The sequence below is a fragment of the Carcharhinus amblyrhynchos genome, chromosome 6, assembly GCF_965287045.1.
Source record: "Carcharhinus amblyrhynchos chromosome 6, sCarAmb.v2.hapA, whole genome shotgun sequence".
Taxonomy (NCBI): Eukaryota; Metazoa; Chordata; class Chondrichthyes; order Carcharhiniformes; family Carcharhinidae; genus Carcharhinus; species Carcharhinus amblyrhynchos.
In genome coordinates, this window is record NC_137329.1 from 90,576,825 (window position 1) to 90,599,651 (window position 22,827).

A 22,827-nucleotide genomic window follows, 5' to 3' on the forward strand; every position below is an offset into this window, starting at 1 on the left:
CAGACCCTCAATAGACTGTATCTTGTCTTATTTGGGACTGTTTTATACCTTTGTCTCATTTATAAGTATTTGATGCTGAAATGGAAGAAAAATCTTCAGAAAACTGCTGCAGATGATAATCCTGGCATACCCTCTTTCATGTAGTACCTTGGCATAACTTATTTCATGCAGTATTGTGTTAAAAGTGGCATGGTACAGTTGGATTAGTGACAATTTTACTACACCTGCAGCTCCTCTGATGGCTGGATATATTGCAGTTGAAGAACAACACCAGGGAGTGAAGATCTCTGAATCCTGCCAGGAGAAGCTGGACAGGAGAAGGCAGCTACAAAGAGGCAGGCATCCCAACAATCAGATACAATCCAGATAATGAATGAATTGGGACAGAAAGAACATACTAAGAAGACTGAAGTTAAAAGAACAGCGAACAGGGTACTGTTCAGAGGAGAAGTAAAGGGGAAAAACAGACAAATTGTTGTGAGTAAAAGAGAGAGGACGGGAAATATGAGAGGACCAGAATATTGGGTCAGTGTCCAATTTCTTGTTTCTCGCGGTATCGCCGGTCCTGTTCTGCCAGCGAAATCATCCCTGTGGCTGGGAAGGGTACAAGGCTGATTTTAATATTAATGACATGATTAGCATGTCATTAAGAGCTTGGGACGCAATAGTCCAGGCTCACTTACCTTTCCTGCCTCGCCAGTTGAGGTCCTCACTGGCAAGAATCACAGATGGTCTACACCAACAGGGACCAGAAGTGATGGCCTCGCCAGTGGCATTGGTGGCTATTGAACCCTCCCAGCTGGTCAGGAGCAGATGAGGGCAATATCTGCCTGGGACCCTGATTGTGTCCACCTGGCACAAGGGTGCGGGGCCTGATGGTGATTGTGTTTGAGGAGCTTGGGTCTGAGGGGGGTGGAGTTTGATGGAGGAGATGGGGTGAGATCTGTAGGAGGGGAAGGAAGGGGAGAACTCTGCATCGGGGAGTGGGGCTGATCATTGGGGGTGGCTGTCAGGCAGTGGGGCAGAAATCGTGAGGGGGCTGATCAAGGGCAGCTACCAGGGGTTGGGGGAGGTGATCGGGAGGTGGGGGCAGCAAGTGGGGTGGACTATGTCAATGCAAGTGAAGATCTGCCAGTGCACAGTGTACACAGTACTGGCCTGCTCAATTGTGCCCCTGCATCTCAGCAGCCAGCTTCCTGATGAGCTGAGACTCCACCCCCTACCCTTCTGGCGAGATTCAGATTCCAGGGCTACAAATTACCATCTTTTATCTCATTGGAAAAAAGTGTGAAGAAACCTCCCATTTTCTTGCCAGTTTTACACTTAGAATTTTCCTGAGAAAATTCCGCCCACTGTTGCAGTAACCAGGATTAAAGTGGGAAATCAGATTTCAGAGGCAAATCAAATCAAAAGTTGAATGTCATTTTAATGAGGTTTGGGAAAAGATAGTTAAAGCAAGTATTGACAGTTTCAACAGCAGTTGATACAAATAAATCCTTAAGATGAAGCTGAAAATTCAGGATACGGGAATTGTTGTTAAAAGTGAAATGGGAGCTTTGTTTAAAAAAGTCATTTGGAAAACCTGGACTGGAATTTGGAATTGAAGCTGCTAATAGAATTGAAGTCATGATGTGGGTATGCCGGCGTTGGACTGGTGTAAACACAGTAAAAAGTCTGACAACACCAGGTTTTAGTCCAACCTATTTATTTGATAATATATATTATCAAATAAATAGGTTGGACTAAAACCTGGTGTTGTCAGACTTTTTACTAATAGAGTTGAATCCATAGAATTCTTACAGTGCAGGAAAAGGCCATTTGGCCAGAGTCTGCGCCAACTCTCCAAAAGAATATACTCTCAAGCCCTCCCCTCCATTCTGTCCCCAAACCTCATGTATTTACCATGGCTAATCCACCTAACCTACATATCTTTGGACACGAAGTGACAAAGAACAAAGAACAAAATCAGCCTGGGAAACAGGCCCAACGAGCCTATGCTGCCATCTCAACACCACCTCTCTACCCATGACCCCTATCTAATGTTTTATAGCCATCCAGATTGAGGGAAAACTGATTTAGGGACAATTTATTCCTGCCAATCAGCCTAACAGCACATCTTTGGGGTGTGGGAGGAAACCGGAGCACCTGGAGAAAACCCATGCAAGCATGGGGAGAATGCGCAAATTCCCACAGACACCGGCCCAAATCCATGTGTCTGCACAGCAATCAGCGATAGTCACTGAGCGGTCGTCTTGCCCAATATCTTGTCCAGTTTAGGCACACACTAACGACATGAAGCACTAGGCCAATCTCGAACAACCAAGAGCAACCCCAGTACGACCCATCGCGTGTATGCCCCTCATTGGACACGAGGTGGACTGACTTAAAGCCTGTGAATGAAAAGAGAAAAACATTATTATCATTCTACACCCATTTACATTTCTAGGGACACCCCAATGCTAATGACCTTTAATTAAAGGTTCTCCTATATCCACCCATCTCCAACTCAGTCATGTGCCTGTCTAAGTTACTCTTAAAGGCCTCTAGCGTGTTTGCTTCCACCACCTTACTTGGCAGAGCATTCCATACCCCCACTACCCTCTGTGTGAAAAACCTCCCTCTCTGTGTTGTACCTCTCCTCCCTCACCTTAAGTCCATGGCCCCTTGTCCTACGTGACTCTATTATAGGAAATAGCTTACCTCTGTTTACTCTATCTATACCCTTCATAATCTTATATACCTCTATTAGATCCCCCCTCAGTCAGTGTCTTTCACTTCAGCATGGCATCTAACCTGCACATCTTTGGATTGTGGAGGAAACCCACGAAGGCACTGGGAGAATGTGCAAATGTCATGCAGATAGTCACCCTAGCCTGGAATCGAACCTGGGTCTCTGGCCTGTGGTGCAGTAATGCTGACCACTGTGCCACACTTAATGGAAAGTGTATTGTGAAAAAAATTTTTAAAGCATGTTTTCTGGGAATAGCGTTTGGAAACTCTCACGTGACAATCACCTGGAGGAATTCTGAAGAGAAATTTACAGACATTCACACTTCAGGTTCAGAGTGGAGCGTGCATTTGACCACAGCCGTCTTGTGTTTTTAAAGGAATGTTGTGTTATTGAGACCATTGTAACTTAAGATATACTTTGTAAATTTTTAAAAAATTTTATTTATTATTGTCACATGTATTGGTCTACAGTGAAAACTGTTGTTTCTTGTGCGCTATACAAAGTATACAGTTCATAGAGAAGAAAAGGAGAGGTACAGAATGTAGTGTTACAGTCATAGCTAGGGTGTTGAGAAACATTTGTGTATATTTGTTAAACTAAGTAGAGGAATAATGTATCATTATGCAATTATATCATGTCTAAGAAGTAACTTTACTTGTTAAAACTAATTAGTGGTCCTATTCTGCTACATTTTATATAAAAAAAGTTACAGCCTTTTGAGCCAGGATTCTATTCTGGATCTTCCCACCTAGTGATAGCACTAAATGGGATCGTAGAGCACAGAACACTCAACAAGGTTATTATTGTACCCTTAAGGAATTTGTTGTTGGATGCTCTTGTGATGCTGCAGTATGAAATGGCTATTGTTCTTTGACATTTTTCTCTCATTGACCTCTTGCACCAAATAGGAGTCGAGTGAACCTTCAGTTTAATATTCATGTAACAATAATATGCTATGTGTTATCTTCTGCTGAATCACAGTAAGTATTGAAAATCTAGGCATACAAATTAAACTAAGAATGCTGAGTTCCAGTGGAGATTTCCTCGTGAGATTCTGCAATGTGTAATAGAATGTTTGCCTGTTTCCTTGTCCAATGTGTTAATAGTAACATACTAATATTTGAATAGGGAACTTGATTTGTAAACCTACAGAGAGAAATAGTGGATCAAACTATACCTAAAACTGAGGTGATTACAGTATAAATTAAAGGAAAACAATTTTAAATACATAGAACAATATGACACAGTACGAGCCCTTCGGCCCTTGATGTTGTGCCGAGCTATGTCCAAGTGCAAGATCAAGGTATCACACTCCCTATCATTCTGGTGTGCTCCATGTGTCTATCCAGTGACCGCTTGAAAGTTCCTAAAGTGTCCGACTCCACTATCACAGCAGGCAGTGAATTCCACACCCCAACTACTCTCTGAGTAAAGAATCTACCTCAGACATCCCTCCTACATCTCCCACCATGAACCTTATAGCTATGCCCCAAGTAAGACCTATATCCACCTGAGGAAATAGTCTCTGCACGTCTACTCTATCTAGCCCCCTCATCACCTTATAAACCTCTCATCCTCCTCCCCTCTAAAGAGAAAAGCCACAGCTCCCTCAACCTTTCCTCATAAGACCTACCCTCCAAACCAGGCAGCAACCTGGTAAATTTCCTCTGCACTCTCTCCAATGCTTCCACATCCTTCTTATAATGAGGTGACCAGAACTGCACACAATATTCCAAATTTGGTCTCACCAACGTCTGGTATAGTTGCAGCATAACCCCACAGCTCTTAAACTCAAACCCCCTGTTAATAACGCTAACACACTATAAGCTTTCTTCACAGCTCTATCCACAAGTGGCAACCTTCAGAGATCTGTGGACATGAACCTCAAGATCTCTCTGATCCTCAACATTCCTCAGAAACCTGCTGTTGACCCTGTAATCCGCATTCAGGGATTGTGCCAGAGAACTGGACAGTGGTAAATGTTCATCCTCTTTTCAAGAAAGGAAATAGGAATGACCCTGGTAATTATAGACCAGTTAGTCTTACTTCAGTCGTCGGTAAGTTAATGGAAAGGGTCCTGAGGGATAGGATTTATGACCATTTGGAAAGATGCAGCTTAATCCAGGATAGTCAGCACGGTTTTGAGGGGTAAGTCTTGCCTCACAAATTTGATTGAGTTCTTTGAAGAGGTTACTAAGTGTGTAGATGAAGGTAGAGCAGTTGATGTCATATACATGGAATTCAGGATCAATGGCAGGGTTCTGAGGAATGTGGAGGAGCAGAGAGATCTTGGGGTTCATATCCACAGATCTCTGAAGTTTGCCACTCAAGTGGATAGAGCTGTGAAGAAGGCTTATAGTGTGTTAGTGTTTATTGACAGGGGGTTTGAGTTTCAGAGCTGTGGGGTTATGCTACAACTATACAGGACATTGGAGAGACCACATTTGGATTATTGTGTGCAGTTCTGGTCACCTCACTATAAGAAGGATGTGGAAGCATTAGAGAGAGTGCAGAGGAGATTTACCAGGATGCTGCCTGGTTTGGAGGGCAGGTCTTATGAGGAAAGGTTGAGGGAGCTGGGGCTTTTCTCTTTAGAGCAGAGGAGGATGAGAGGCAACTTAATAGAAGTTTATAAGATGATGAGGGGACGTGCAGAGACTATTTCCTTGGATGGATGTAGCTGTTAATAGGGGGCATAACTATAAGGTTCGTGGTGGGAGATATAGGAGGGATGTCCGAGGTAGATTCTTTACTCAGAGTAGTTGGGGTGTGGAATGCACTGCCGGCTGTGATAGTGGAGTCGGACACTTCCGGAACTTTCAAGCGATTATTGGATAGGCATATGGACACACCAGAATGATAGGGAGTGGGATAGCTTGATCTTGGGTTTGGACATAGCTCGGCACAACATTGAGGGCTGAAGGGCCTGTACTGTGCTGCACTATTCTATGTTCTATTAAGTTTGTCCTACCAAAATGAATCACCTCGCACTTATCAAGGTTAAACTCCATCTGCCACTTTACTGCCCAGCTCTGCAAACTATCAATATCTCTTTGCAGCCTACAAGAGCCCACCACCTCATCCACCACTTCAGCAATCTTGGTGTCATCAGCAAATTTACTAACCCACCCTTCACCCCCCTCTTCCAAGTCATTGATAAAAATCACAAATGGTAGAGGACCTAGCCCTCTTTCCTGTGGTACACCACTGGTAACTGGCCTCCAGTCTGAAAATTTTCCCTCCACTACCACCCTCTGTTTTCTATGAGACAGCCAGTTACTTATCCAATTGGCCAAATTTCCTTCTATCCCACACCTCCTTACTTTCTTCATGAGCCTACCATGGGGAACAAATAGGTCATACTGGAACTACACAGCATCCAAAAAGAGAAAGGTAATATTTTAGGTGTTGATGCCTGACAAAGCACTAACCCCATTATTTCACTTTGCAGCTATTGATGGGCCAGTCATGATTCTTCAGCATTTTCTATTTTAATTTGATGCTATAGATTAGTCTTAAGACAGCAGTTTAAAGTGTACACGGATCAAGAGTCTAATGAGGAGGATATCACTATACTTTAAAAGCATTTCTTATTGGATCAAGAATTTAAAATTAATTTTGAAAGGTGTTTCAATCAACAACTTGGAGGGGTCTGCACTGAAATTAAAGTTGGTTTTTGCAAGATTTGTATGAATCACATGTTTTCTGGTTATACAGGCAGATTGGTTGAAAATGCATATTATTTGAAGTTTCCGGTTGCGTTTTTAAAAAATCTTGCTACGTCAAATAATTTCATATGTTATTGTTATACACAGGAACATCAACTTTTGTTGATATTTTCCATGGAAACCAGACCCAGGATGTTTACACATAGTCCCTTTCCATTGTACGTAGCTCACCCAATGTAAACTGAACATATTAATTTCCTATGTGAATTAAAAATACTTTAAACAATAAATGAAATCTCTATTAATGCAACAGTTAAAGCAAAAATGATAAACTCACACTTAATTCAGAATTAGTGTGCATTGTTATGCTAAAATAAAGAGGAATCAGACACTCTAAGGATTGAACTTCATTCCATGGGCAGTTAAGGTCTTGAAATGTCACAATTTTTGTGTTGGGGCAAGGCCAAAACAAGTTGATTCTGAAGCTACACATTTAGTATGAATGTACTGTAAGAAAGGACCAGGCAAATGAATTAAATTGTCTTACCATTAAAAAAAAATGCTCTCACCTATTACATTTATCTCAAAACAAAGTTAAATCATAGACAGCTAATGAAAAATTGGCCTGGCAGATTTCTGGACATCAATTTGTTCAATTGTCAACTTAGTCAGGTTTTCACAGAAGGATACAGTTTATAATATACATAGTCTGAATAATCTGCAAGTAAGAAATGAGTTTGCCCTATTGGTTAGCAATATTCTTTTGTGATAATGGTAGACTGTGTAATACATTGAGGAATTAAAGGTAGCAGGCAGATTTAGTCACATCATCTTTGACGGGATAATTCAATCGATTCATTCAATGCTAATTGAATAATGTGACATCTTTGATTGAATATGTGCGTGTGGATATCTGGATGAACTCAGAACAAGGTTACAGTATCACACTAGGTTGGCCAATTGTTAATGCAAAAAAAAATGGCAATATTAAACAATAATTTACTTAAGAAAGGTTCAGTATCTGGTAGGCAAATTTAAAATACATTGAAACTAATTTCCATAGGAACTCAGTTTTTTGTGAAATCTATAAAGTCAAGGGTAGACTAAAGAGATGACATATTGAAATAATCCACACGCTGGAAACGTGTTTCTTTATTGTCCAATTATTATTTGTAAGAATACAAAGTGAAAATATCTATCAATCTGCAATAGTTGTAATTGTTAGATCACACTGTAGTGTTGCTTCAGATTTAATTAAAATTCACAAAAAGAAATTATGATTTAATTTGATTCCAATTATACTGTGCAATTGAGAAAATTGAGCTTGATTCCTCAGTTTAGGTGACATAAATCGTAATTTAGGAGTGTTGGGTTCCTCTGACACAAAACAGAAACTCAACACAGTATGTATTTAAAAATTGTCCAATGGCATACCACAGGAATCAGGTGTTAAGTCTCATATGTTTGTGATGCAAAATTCATATTCAAACTCCATGGCCCGTGGCGCAACTCCTCGCTCTGCTAACTTCCTAACCCACAGACCGCAATAGTGACAGTCAATAACCCCTCCTCCACGATCATCCTCAACACTGATGCCCCACTAGCTGTCATCAGTCCCTTACTATATGCTATATACGTGTACACCTATGACTGTGTGGTCAAATTCCCCAACTAGATTTTCAGGTTTGCTGATGGTAGCACCGTAGTGGGTTGTATCTCAAATAATGATGAATGGACGTAGGAAAGATATAGAAAATCTGGTGAACTGGTGTGACGACAATAATCTCTCCCTCAATGTCAGCAAAATGAAGGAAATAGTTATTGCATAGTGGAGGACATGCCCCTATCTACATCAGCAGGGATGAAGTCGAAATGATCGACAGTTTCAACATTCTTGGTGTCCAGATCACCAACAATCTGTCCTGGTCCTCCATGCTGATGTTACAGTTAAGAAAGCCCACCAACGCCTCTACTTTTTCAGGAAGCTAAGAAAATTTGGCATGTCTGCTACGACTCTCACCAACTTTTACAGATGCACCACAGTAAGCATTCTTTCTGGTAGTATCACAGTTTGGTATGGCTTCTGTTCTGTCCAAGACTGCAAGAAACTGCGAAGGCTTGTGAATAAAGCCCAATTTATCATGCAAACCAGCTTCCCATCAATTGACTCTGCCTACACTTTCTGCTGCCTTGGAAAAGCAGCTAGCATAATCAAGGACCCCATGCACCCTGGACATACTCTCTTCCACCTTGTTCCATCAGAAAAAAGATACAAAAGTGTGAGGTCACGTACCAACCAACTCAAGAACAGCTTCTTCCTTGCTGCTGTCAGACTTTGAATGGACCTACCTCATACTAAACTGATCTTTCGCTACACCCTAGATATGACTGGAATGCTACCTCTGCACCCTCTCCTTTCCTTCTCTAAGTATGGTGTGCTTTTCTGTTTAGGGTAAGAAACAATATTTTTCATTGTACTCTTATACATGTGACAATAATAAATCAAGTAGATGAGAATGTTGGGGGCATGATAAATAAGTTTCAGATGACATGAATATTAGCAGGGTGGTTCATATTGAGGAAGAAGGTCTTGGGTAACATGAAGATATAGATGTGTTGATCAGATGGGCATATCAGTGGCAGATGAAATTTAACCCTGAAAAGTGTGAGGTGATGCACTCTGGAAGCAGTACCAAGACAAAGGAGTACTCAGTGAATGACAGGGCAGCAGGAAGCTTGGAGGAACAGAGGAATTTTAGTATGCTTGTCCACCTATTCCTGAAGGCAGCAGGACAGGTTAATTGGGTAAGTTAAGGAGGCATATGGCAAAAGAAGGCATAATTAGTTAAGGAGGCATATGGGACACTTGCCTTTATTAGTCATGGCATAGATTATAAGAACAGGGAGGTTATGTTGGAGCTGTACAAAACTTTGGTTCGGCCACAGTTGGAGTACTGTGTGCATTTTTAGTCGTCTCACCATAGTAGGGATGTGATTGCACAGGAGATGGTGCAGAGGAGATTCACCAGGATGTTGCCTGGGATGTAGCATTTGAGCTATGAAGAGAGGCCGAATAGGCTCAGGTTGTTTTCTTTAGATCATTGAAGGCTGAGCGGGGAACAGATTGTGGTGCATAAGATTACGAAGGGTATGGACAGGGTGGATAGGAAGCAGCTGTTCCCCTTAGTTGAAAGGTCAATAACAAGGGAGCATGATTTTAAGGTGAGAGACAAAAGCTTTAGAGGGGATTTGAGGAAATACTTTTTCACCCAGACGGTGGTGCAAGTCTGGAATGCACTGCCTGGAAGAGTAGCAGAGGTAGGAAACCTCACAACTTTTAAAAAATACTGGTATGTCATAACATTCATACATTCAAAATTATGGACCAAGTTCTGGAAAATGAAATTAGCGTTGATTTAGTGTAGTTTTGTCAGTGCAGACTCATCGGGCCGAAGGGTCTACTCTACGACTCTGTTTTCCTACTTCATCCCTTGCTGGCATGGCACCTTAGATAGCTTTTTGCTATACTTTTTCTTCACAAAGTAATTACATCAGCATAAATAAAGTCTTGTAAAGATGCACTTTAAATCGTCAATATTGTTGAACTTGTCAATTGTTGCTGACGCATCCTACTTCACAAATAACTTTTAACTCTTTTCGGTACATTAAAAGAATGTTCACCAGATGCATTTGTGATGGGTATTGTTAAAAATATTTTCAGATGGTTTCCACGTTTGGAAAGGTTGCCTGCAACCCATTAGTCTATACGAATCAGCTGGTGATCTCGAAACATAGAGCTCATCGTTGTCAATTCAATGAATGAGTTGTTTCACTTCATGTTCAAAAGGATTTATATCTATGTCCTCACAGTGGAGTTCACATAATTTCTTACTGCAGAGAGACCTGTATTTTTTATTAATGTTAGTGCCTCTGTTTCCACCGAGCTATATTCATTTTGAGCCACCATGACAAAAAATCTAATTGAGGCTAGCAATTGTGCAACATTCAAGAAAGTTGTATCAATATTTTGCACCAATTTGCTGATATTAATTCTTTGAACTGAATGGTTCCACAAAAGAGTAAGAACAGCAATATTGTTCCTTTCAAACTTCTCTGCGAAGGATTTTACTTCAGCTTTCATACATGTTTTTTTCTGAATTTGATGAGGCCATGCCAAATAAGGTTTTCTTCATATCAGCAAAGTTCATTTTCAAAGCCAAAGCAGGCATCTGCATAAGCAGACTGCCTGGTGTCTCAAATTCTTTCGCCATCAAATGTTTTGCATTTGTTTACTCCAAATGTGATTGCAACATATTCCATTTCTGTGTGGAAATGGGAAAAAAAAGGCATACAAGTTTTGAACCAACACAAAAACATGTGCCGTTCCCTCACAGGATTCAGCTGCAATATTACAGATTAAATTCAAGGAGTGACTGGAACATGGGATGAATAATGCACAAGGGCTGGCATTGTTTGGTCTTACTTGTAGACCTGAATATTTTACTGCCACTTTTGCAGCATTATCAAAGCACTGCCCACAACAATTTTTGATGTCCAAACCTAAATTTGCAATGGTTTACAAATCAGTTGTCTCCAGACACTCAGCAGTGTGGGATTGTAGCTGAACAAAACAAAAATGTCACTCTGCAACTTCAACATCAGTGGTCACACATCTTAACATTAATGCTGATTAGTTCACATTAGTTCAAATCTGGTATTGGATCAACTATTATGGAATAGTATTTGGCACCTTTTACTTCATTAGTGAATTGGATTGAGTCGCTTTGCCATTACTTTGGGTGGCACGGTGGCACAGTGGTTAGCACTGCTGCTTCACAGCGTCAGGGAACCGGGTTCAGTTCTGACCTTGAGTCACTGTCCATGTGGAGTTTGCACGTTCTCCCCATATATACGTGGGTTTCCTCCTGGGTACTCTGGTTTTCTCCGACAGTCCAAAGATTAAGTTGATTGGCCCTGGTAAATTGACCCTAGTGTCGGGGGATTAGCAGGGTAAATATATGGGGTTACGGGAATAGGGCCTGGGTAGGATTGTGTTTGATGCAGACTTGATGGGCTGAACGGCCTCCTTCTGCACTGCAGGGATTCCACAATATATTGATAAATTCATTGTAGGTTTGATGCATTAAGAAGTTGGTCTTCCCCGAGGCACAATATTAATAACATTTCAAATGCTCTTAAAAAAGCTCATCAAGTTCACTGGGATATTTATGGCAGGCTAAAAAATTACCTCTGTGTTGACAGTGATGAATCATCATATCCTCTTAGAGGTAGTCCTAAAGAAGACAGCAGTTTGATTGTGGCAACAACACCTCTCAGCATTTTCCTCCAAAAAGAATACTTCTTTCCAAACCCAGCCTATAGCACAGAATCAATTCTTCCAGATAATTTACATCTTTGCACACACAGCTTTAATATGAGCTTTGGAAATTTCATGAGCAGCAATATCTCTTCCAATGCTTCTCCAGTTAGAATACCCATTGACGAATACTTGTTTCCCTTTACTAGGGTCGGGGAATATTTTGCAAACATAAGAGTAGACTGCCTAGAGGTTTCTGAGAAAAATTAACCACTTTATAATTTCTGTCATCCCATTTCTCTTCACCTTCAGAAAGTGAGAATTATGAAGAACCCTAACCTGTTTTTGGCCTTCAACCTAAAACTCTTAAGGGCGGCACAGTGGTTAGCACTGCTGCCTCAGCACCAGGAACATAAGTTCAATTCCAGCCTTGGGTGATTATCTTTGGGGAGTTTGCACATTTTGTGTGTGTGTGTGTGTGTGCGCGCGCGCGTGTGCGCATGTGTTTCATCTCACTCCCAACGTGTATAAGGTGTAAGTTAGAAAGATTGCCTATGCTAAATTGCCCCTTAGTCTCCAAAGATAAGTAGGTTTCATGGATTTGCCATGGTATCTGCTCGGGTTATGGGGATAGGACAGAGGAAAGTGCCTGAATGTGATGTTCTTTCAGAGAGTCAGTACTTGATGGGCCAGATGGCCTCTTTCTGCACAGTAGAAATTCAATTATTCTTTTATCAAATTTTCCATATTACCTATATTTTCTGGTTTATTTAGTTATGTTATACCCAATGGAACAGATTTTGGCCATAAGTCAATGTCTTCAGGGTAGGTTTTTTCCCCTCACTTCAACAGAAGAATCAGCAATATCTTGCAGTTCCATTGCCATTTCAGAAACCACTTCTTTTTCAACTATTTTAGGTGATGTGGTATCTCTGGAAACCGATAAGCCTAAGTCATCAGGCACATACTTGTGGAGGATGAGGAGGATGAATGTGCAATTTGTGCGCTGTTCAATACTTTGAAGTAAAATGACAAACTGTCTTTTTGCTTAGCTTCATCCTCTTGCCTCGTTTTTAATTTTCTGCATTTTTGAAAAATTGATAGTGTTATTTCATATTGCTAAAGAAACTTATCATAATTTTAAAGAATTTTTTGAAAGCACAGGGGCGGAATTCTCCAAAAAAATTCTAAGTGTTGAATTTGTGAGAAAACTGGAGTAATTCATGCTGTTTTTTTCAGTGCGAGTTCACACTAGAATTTCCCACAGTCAATGCTATGCAGAGGCCACCAGCACGAATATTATCAGATTTCAAAGGGCAGGGCCTATTCCCAGCCAGGAGGCTAAAAACAGCAGGCCTTTGCACGTGCACAGTGGTCCTGAACTGTCAGTCTCCCATTTGCTGGCCAACTCGGAATGTCGCAGTGTGGTCACTCTCTATCCTGACTTGGAAATATATCACTGTTGCTTCACTGGGTCAAAATTCTGGAATTTCCTCCCTAGCAGTACTATAGGTGCACCTGTTCTTCAGGGACTGAAGCAGTTCAAGAAAGCAATGCACCACCACCCCATCAGTGGCAACTAGGGATAGCCAATAAATGCTGGCCTAGCCAGTGAAATAAAGAAAAGAGGCATTTTGGACTTTCTCTGGATTTCACTGAAACACTCATGAACCTGTATGCAAGGAAAGTGTCAGCATGTTCATGGACACAGTTGTTATCTTCTTTTGTTTCTAATTTCCAGATGAGTCAGAAGGCTCATTGCTGAAGTGGAAGCTGTGCTAAAAAAAATTGTTCATGGTGTGACCTGCAAATAATTACAGCAGTAAGTCCTCATTTACAGTTGTAGTTGTGCTTTTGAAAAATCACAACTTAAAAGTTGTTTCACTTCAAGTGAATTACATTTTCCCATAAAGCCAACTTAAATTTGTAGTTAAGTTTCTCCTTATCAGAAAAAGCACATTAAAGCTACGAGTTGAAATATGTGATAAACTGCACAAGATTCATGGTGAATCACTGATTGAAATCCCTGTGGGGCTCATTGAGTATGAGTTCCCGGGTAATAGGCAATGGCTTGCCCAGCTGGAACTCACTACCTTAGACAGCTCCAGGATTAGGTCTGCAGAACTACGTATATATCACAGTAGTAGTTTTACTTTGCATGCTATAAATAAATTATGCTTCTTTACAGTCAGGATTCCTGACTTATTGCAAAATACTTTACAATGTCAACTTCCTATAAATATGAAATATGTTTTCAAATAGTTTTAAAAGTAGAGAAATTGCTAAGGCAGCTTACTGCTTACCACATGCTCCTGCCTCTCCTGCAAGCCAACTCCCTCCCTCTTAATGCTTCCCTGCCCAACCATCCAAGCTCTTCACTTCCCTGCCTGACTGTCCTGCTTGCTAATTTCCTACTCAACCAACCCTGTCCTGGCTTTTCTGCCAGATCACAACTCCTCATTGCTGCTTCCCTGCTTTACCATCCACACTCTTAATTTCCCTGCCTCACTCTTCACTCTCTGCTACCTTTCCCATTAATTGCAGATTGTTCAGCTACAGATTAGAAGCACTGATGGGAATGCCAACGAGGAGTTCACAAGTTTTAGGCATGCATAGGTTAATTTCTGGTCCAACCCTCCAATTTCATTGTTTCTCTCTCTCGCATTTTACTGATCCTCTGGTTGAGATTCTTGTTGAGACTGCAAGGCAGGAAAAATTGCATCATAAGAACTCAGAGCCATTTCCAGGAGGGAGTCCTCTCTCAACAACCACCATTACAGTTTTGTATGTTATAATACCCAAATTGTGACCCATAACTGACCCAAGGTTTAGGAAGCCCTGATGTACATACAGACAGATATTTCTCCTTCTGTGTTCATAGGTTAATAACTTTGCAAAACAATAAATGTATTTGATTCAAAAACATTTAAACTGAATCTAACTAGATTTTTCTAAAAAAAACTATCCCAGGGAATTGGATATTGGGCTATAATTTCCTGGCTTCCCTATGTAGGATTTTGGGGGGGGGGTTAACTCCAAAGATGTGCTGGGAAAATCCCCTTGAAAATACCCATGTAAGGGTTTACCAGGCAATTGTCCAGAGGAGCTAACTTCACCTGGACAGTTGTGCTGGGCAGGGAACTTGCCAAGGAAGCAATTTAAAATCGTTAAATTTGGATGGTTCACTCAGTTTCACACTTACAGTTACTCTGAAAGAGTTAGCAGGAAATAAAGGTACTTCTAACTTCATTTTAAACACCTGGATTGAGCCCTGCATGGTATATCCTCCACACCTCCCCCCAACCAAGTACCCCATCCCCATGGGCATTCCCATCAACCTCACCCCATTTGAATAACACCTATGTCAATCCAGACCCCTGTTGCCACTCTCTGCCCCCAACATTAACCCAAATGACACCGCCTGATCTGAGCAACACCCCCAACCCACTCTATTTCCCTTTGTCCAGAACCCGAGCAGATACTACCTCCCCTTCTCCCCCCAACTCAAGCCAACCTGACACCCACCCCAACCATCCTCTGCAACCCAAATGACATCCTTTTCTATTCACTTGTGGGATATGGGTGTTGCAGCATTTATTGCCCAACCTTAGTTGCCCAAGGGCAGTTGAGAGTCAACCATATTGCTGTAACTCAGCAATGTAGTCACATGTAGGCTAGACCAGATAAAGACAGCAAATTTCCTTCCCTAAAAGGGCATTAGTGAACCAGATGGTTTTTTCCGACAGTGGTTTTGTGATCATCAGTAGATTCTTAATTCCAAATATTTTTTAAATGAAATTCCACCATCTGATGTGGCGGGATTTGAACCTGGGTGCCCAATACATTAGCTGAGTTTTTGGGCTAATAGTTTAGCAATAATACAACTAGGCTATCGCCTCTCCATGTTCAGCCCCTCTTCCATGTCCAGATCTTCCCCAAACATCCAAACCCCACCATCAAATCCAGACTCTCCCCTCCCCACCTCTTGTTTGGACCCCACCCCAATGTCCAGTTCCCCCCATGTCAATATCTGAACGCCCCAACGATGTCCAACTCTTCCCTCCCACTACGGTGGATGTCCAAATGCCCCCTGCCAGTGTAAAACCGGACTCCTGCACCCGTCCACCTACCTTAGAAACCTATCTTTCCCTTTAATGGTGCCTCTAAACTAATTTCCTTATGGTAGCTAGGGACTGTGTTCTCCTTTGCGCGAATCCTTTTGCACTGCACCACTGGAGCTGGGGTGCCCTTTGCTTCTTTAGTCTCACCCGGCCTGAGCCAGGAAAGTTGGCAAGACAGATGCTTTCTACTTCAAAGGTACATAAGTCATTAGGGAGTGACAGTCCACTAGTAATTGTCACTCCAATGTGAGCCTTTACCCTTCACGTTTGGGCCGAGCTTTGAATCTAACCAATGTGACAATTCTGGTGTGAGCCAACAGTACAAACTGTCTCCAAATTTCTATCCTTGGGATATAACTGAATGCTTGATATCGAAATAGACAGAATTACAACGGTGCTTAAAGAATTTGACATTTGGAAAAGGCACATTTTTCAAAGTACTAAAAAGAGCTTTAAAGTGCTGTACTTTAAAATTGGTTTAATTTAATAGTTCCCTCCACATTGATATAAATAGCAACGAAACAACATCTATTGAATTTTATTGTGCTTTTATCAATAGCAAATATATTTTAAAAAATCAAAGATGTCAGGGTAGGCTGTATCTTAGAACTAAAGAATGTGAAAGTTTGTAGTTGATATATGATTCTTGTACCTGCAGAAAATATCTACATTCAGTCACTCTGCTTCAGAGTCATTGAGCTGGAGGACAAGTTAAAGATAGAGCAGAATAAAAACAGTGGTGATAGGGGATTCTATAATTGAGGGATAGATAATGTCTTCTCAGCCACAAGTGAGAATCTAGCAGTTTGTGTACAAGAATTGGAATCAGCCTAAATATAAACACAACAGGAAAGGAGAGCATAAGAAAGAATAAACTATGAGAACATAGGTGGAACAGAGATAAGTAGAATTATGAAACAAGAATGTTAAAAAATAGCTAAAAATAACAAAAAGGGAACTGCCATTAAAAATGTCTTAAGCTGTTACATATGGGGGGGGGCGCAGGGGGAGTGATTTTATGGAACATGCAAGAGCAGAATGTTCATGTGGCTTGGTGAATTAGGTGGGATGCAAAATTTTGTTTTCCCATTTGAGAGTTGTAGAGATAAAATCAGTGGCATGTTTGTAGTGTATTGATTGACACTCTGGCCTGTGATGGGTTTCTACATGAAAATAATATTTTGTTGTGGGCAATTGTCTCCAAATTTCTATCATTTGGGCATGTGGACCTGCTAGGCCTTTTGCCCATCCCAAATTGCCCTTTGGAAGAGGGTTCTGAACTGCCTTCCAGAACCCTTGCACTCCATGTGGTGTAGTTACACCCATAGTGCTATTAGAAAAGGAGATCCAGGATTTTGAACTAGCGATAATGAAGGAATGGCAATATAGTTCCAAGTTAGGGTGGCGCATTGCGTGGAGGGTAACTTGCAACCATGCTCCCCTTTGTCTTTCTAGGTGGTAGAACTTGTGAGTTTGAAAGGTGTTGTTGAAGGAACAATGTTGAGTTGCTGCAGTGCATTTTGTAGATGATACACATTGCTGTCACTGTGCATCCATGATGAAGAGAGGTTAATAATTACTAACATGAAACAGTTTGCAATAAAATCCTTCCTTCAAGATAAAGTTAGCAGTGTATGACAATAGTGACACAGTTCACAGTTCTTTAATGGTAGAGGGCAGCAGTTGACTTTGTGCAGTTGTGTTTAAAATGAGTGATTGTCCATCTTGAAACCTGTTGCAAAATGTGTGTGCTTGTGTAGCAAGTTAGCTATTTGGGAGGTGCGGAACAGGGAAGGAAGGGAGTATAGGAATGGTGTGTGACTACAAGGAGGTGCAAAAGAGTGAAGGAAAGTAGGACAGAGGATGGCACACTAGTAAGGGGGTACAGATGAGAGAAGGAAAGTAGGATAGAGGGTGGTATTCAGGTGCAGGTAGGTGCAGAAGTGAGAAGAAAGTGAGGACAGAGATACAAGCAAGATTGTTTGTCACATTTATCACAACCTAGTGATAACTGAGACTTGAAGAGTTTGGCTCATTCAGATTTTCTCATTGTTAGCTTTCAAATGAAAGTGATTGGTTGTGCTTAAGCGTTACAGTTTCTGACATTTAATTGATAGGATAAATTGAGCGCACAAAAAAAACTTGTAAATGGGAAGTTGCCTAAATTCTAAAGAGGTAAATAAGTTTAATTTTGACAAATAAAGTGTAAAGGAGAGACAGTCTGTACGGGTTTTGTGTTTCAAAGAGGGATGCATTGAAACATATTCTCAGTTTATGATGTAACCATTTGAATGTGAGATAATTTTATAAAGTAATATCTGTTTGTTTTGTGACTTTCCTATACTGAGTAAATGTTATCTGTGGTAATCCTCATGTTCACATGTAAAGTTTTCTCGGTTCAATGTATGTAAATGCTAGTAAGTTGGGAGTTAATTTTTCTGAAAAGGGCTCTGGAGAGTGTCATCAGGATATTTTAACAGAGACTTTTGGATAAGTACATGGAACTTAGTAAGATAGAGGGTTATAGGTATGCCTAGTAGATAGGGACATGTTTGGCGCAACTTGTGGGCCGTAGGGCCTGTTTGTGCTGTAGTTTTTCTATGTTTCTAATGGTAGGGAGATGCAGTTAAACGACAGATCCAGCACACTGAATTGTGTGTGTGGGGGGAGGGGGGGTCAGAAATTAGCACTTAGGGATGGTAAGGTGAGGATGGGATTGTTATTGTCAATGTTAAGGTCTGTTGTGTTAAATTGAGGGTGCTGGGTGGAGGGAACAGTCACAGGATGGAGTTGAGGTTGGGACGGGGCAGGTCCAGTGTCAGAGCTGAGTAGTGAAACATCTCATAGGGTGGAACACAGAATGGGGGCAGGGTAGCAGACAAAGCACTAAGGAGGATAACAGAGGGTCCACTGTCAGAGTGGGCATTAGGGGGACAGGCATAGGTGGGAGAGACTTGATTTAATTTGATTATCATCACATGTATTAATACACAGTGAAAAGTATTGTTCCTTGCATGCTGTACAGACAAAGCTTATTGTTCAGAGAGAGGGAACGGAGAGGATACAAAATGTAGTGTTACAGTTATGGCTAGGGTGTAGAGAAAGATCAACTTAGTGCGAGGTAGGTCCATTCAAAAGTCTGATGGCAGCAGGGAAGAAGCTGTTCGAGTCAGTTGATACGTGACCTCAGACTTTTGTATTTTTTTTCCAATGGAAGAAGTGAAAAAGAGTATGTCCATGGCGCGTGACGTCCTTAATTATACTGGCTGTGTAGATGGAGTCAATGAATGGGAGGCTGGTTTATCTGATAGACTGTGCTACATTCACAACCCTTTGTAGTTTCTTGTGGTTTTAGATAGAACACCAAGCTGTGACACAACCAGAAAGAATGCTTTCTATGGTGCATCTGTAAAATTTAGAGAGAGTCGATATGCCAAATTTCCTTAGTCTTCTGAGAAAGTAAAGATGTTGGTGGGATTTCTTAACTATAGTGTCGACATGGGGGAACCAGGACAGGTTGTAGATGATTTGGGCACAAAAACCTGAACCTTTTGACCCTTTCTACTTTGTCCCCATCAATATAGTCAGGCGCATGTTCTCCACATTGCTTCCTTAAGTCGATGATGATCTCCTTTGTTTTGTTGATATTGAGAGAGAGAGAGAGAGAGAGATTTGTCTCATTCCATTGGTTCACCCGATTCTCTATCTCATTCTTGTACTCCGTCTCCTCATTGTTTGAGATCTGACCCACTACAGTGTTGTTATCGGCAAACTTGAAAATTGATTTGGAGGAGAATTTGGCCACATAGTCATAGGTGTATAAGGAATATAGTAGAAGGCTGAGGCCACAGCCTTGTGGGGCATTGATGTTGAGGATGATAGTGATCTCTGGGTTAGGAAGTTCAGGATCCAGTTGCAGAGGGAGGAGCCAAGGCCAGAGTTTGGAGATGAATTTTGTAGAAATAATGGTGTTGAAGGCTGAGTTGTAGTCAATAAATAGGAGTCTGATATAGGTGTCTGTTATTTCGGTGTTCCAAGGTTGAGTGCAGGGCCAGGGAGATGGTGTCTGCTGTGGACCTGTTGTGGCGGTAGGTGAACTGCAGTGGATCCAGGCAACCCAGGAGGCTAGTATTGATTTGTACCATGACTAACCTTTTGAAACATTTAATAATGATGGAATATCAAGGGTGATAGGATCCAGGGTCACAGAGGGGAGGTTATGTTGGGTAGTCAAGTGTAATGGGAGCAATCATGAGTGCGACAGGAATTGAGTCAAAGGTTCAGGATGAGATGTGAAACGTAAGTCAAACTATGTCATGGGTGTTGTGCAACAAGCAGATTCTCGGAATGGAATACAGATGGAATGGGGAAGGAATACCTTGGGTCGGTGGAGTTGTGGGCACACGGTGCATACAATTAGTCAGCAAATGTTCTTCCTAATCATTAGTTGTATGAATAGAAACCAGAGACAAGCATGTTGGCATCTCCATGCCAGCTCTTTTTACATTAATCTCATTCACCCAATATTCCTACAACCTTGGGAGCAGAAGAAAATGCACAGAAGGAGAGCTCTTGCTGTCCAATAACAGTGGCTGCACATCCAAAGGCAGACAGTATGAGGTGTGTGTGATGGCAATCCCCATGCCAGTGATTCTTAAGATTACAGCAGTATTCAATTTTGATGCCAGTGGTGGTTTCTTGGGCAATGCATTTGGAGTGCATGGATAAAGAAATATTGCTACAATTATACAGAATGATGGGAATACTGTGAACAATTTCAGTCTCTATATTTAAGGAATGATATACTTGCATTAGAGATGGTACAACAAAAGGTTCACTAAATTGGTTCATGGAAAGAGAAGATCATTTTAAGATGGAGAGGCGGAATATATTGGACCTATATTCCCTAGAGTTTAGAAGAATGTGAAGTTTTCATTGAAGTATACAACATTTTGAAGGGGGCACATTTTCAGGAAAAATCCTTTAGGACTGAAATGAGGAGAAATTATTTCACTCAAAGAGTGGTAAATCTCCCAGAGGACTGTGGGTACTTCATTGTTGAATACTTAAGTCTGGGGTAGACAGATCTTTGGACTAATGAAATCAGGGATACAGTTGAAGCCCAAAATCAGCCAAGATCAGACTGAATTGGGGAGCAGCCTTGACAGATCATTTTGTCTACTGCTGCTCCTATTTTTGTTCCTGTGGAATGTAAATCTAGCTCTATCATTTTTCCTTATGGAGTAAAACATTTATACCTGCATCCTCTACCACTTAGAATAGAACAGCAAACAGAACTTTATCACTAACATTCAATACAATCTTTGGAGCATGTGGATATACATATAACAGCCTGTTTTGCCCAATTATTCTGATCCAGCATCATCTGTAAAGTGCATCGATTGCAAATGCACCTGTTTCAGTTATACTCCCTGAATAATCTGGATGGTGGTTTCTAGTGAGACAGGTGATGGCGCATTTCAATTCTTTGTCCCAGAGGACTACAGGCTCTGGCTATGGCAGTGGCTAGGTCCTTGATGGAAGTGACCTCTAGTGGAAGATAAATAGTACCACATTCAGAGTCATCAGTTTGAACAAATCACATTTTATCAAGTGCTTCTGGTGAGCCCAAGTGCCACCATAGAACATAGAACAGATAGCACAGGAACAAGCCCTTCTGCCCACAAGTGTGCCAAACATGATGCCAAATTAAACTAAACTCTTCTGCCTGCCTGTGGTCCATATGCCCCTGTTCCTTGCATATTCATGTGCTTATCTAAAAGCCTCTTAAACACACTTTACGTATCTGCCTCCACCACCATTTTTGACAGAGAGCAGCAGGTATCTGGAACACACTATGGACAAACTTGCCCCTTACATTGCCTATGAACTTTCCCCCTATAGTGGGGATTTCTTTTATCGTGATAGCCAAACTTCTTAAAACTTAAATTTTATTTGAAAAACTTCCAAAAGGCAAAGTCTCTGTTCAAAAGACATGATCAAAATTTATTTTAAAACACAGAAATCATGCAAGACAGACAAAATATTGACCTATGGCAATGGGAGGCCTGCGGATGGTCAGAACAGTTCTGATTTAGCGCTACAAGATCTCTCCAAAGATCTGAGGCACTCAGCCAAATTAGAGAACAACTATACTTTGTTATCTAGGATACACCTTCCAATTATCTTAGGTTCAATTTGATTGTGTTAACATGTCAGTCCAGTACAAGAGATTATCTCAGCCAATTACAATATGCTACTTGATTTAACGATACTTCATTTGTCCGTTTAATAATCTTCCCTCTGGCTAAGCCCACTTCCTGGTTGCTATGTTGTCAGGGATGCTTCTAATGCTATACCTTTCCCATAGCCACATTGCCAAGACAGTGAGATAAGCGTCTCTCAGGGCCTGCTAGAAAGATACTTTATGTCTGGACAGTGAGTGTCTCTATAATATTACATTATGTTTCAATAAGCCAGGACTTGAAACTAATAATGCTTATTCTGCTGACTGATAGACTTCTAACAGCTGACCAATACATTTATTAAAAATACATTTAATATTCCAATATTTACTTTAAAATTATATTTCATTCATTTTAATACTGTTATTGCACATGAGCAAATTGCTAACATCTCTCTTTAGGTAGAATCATTTAATCCCTTCCATCTACTCTGACACTATAGATCAAAGATCTGTCTATGGATCTAACAACTGACCCAAAATCCCCCTCCACAATCCCCTCTCCTGGCCCTTTTGGCTAAGTCAACATAAGGCTACTGAATAGCTTAAATATGTGATTGTTTTTAAATTTCTCCCCTCTTGTCCTCGACTATCTAACTGTATGTTGATTGTGTGTAATTGCATCTGAGTTTGATTCTCGTTGATGCTAAAAATCAAAAGGTAATGTCATCTTGCACGTAGCATTAAAAATAAGCAAATGTTCTCATAAATTGGAGCACTTGGTGGTACAGGTGTCATAGCCATTG

The 22,827-nt window shown here is 41.0% G+C and overlaps 1 protein-coding gene across 1 annotated transcript in view; it reads left to right on the forward strand.

Moving 5' to 3' along the window:
- The window catches only part of cacna1c (calcium channel, voltage-dependent, L type, alpha 1C subunit), a 1,035,639-nt gene that overhangs the window by 144,227 nt on the left and 868,585 nt on the right, over positions 1 to 22,827 (forward strand). The window lies entirely within an intron of this gene.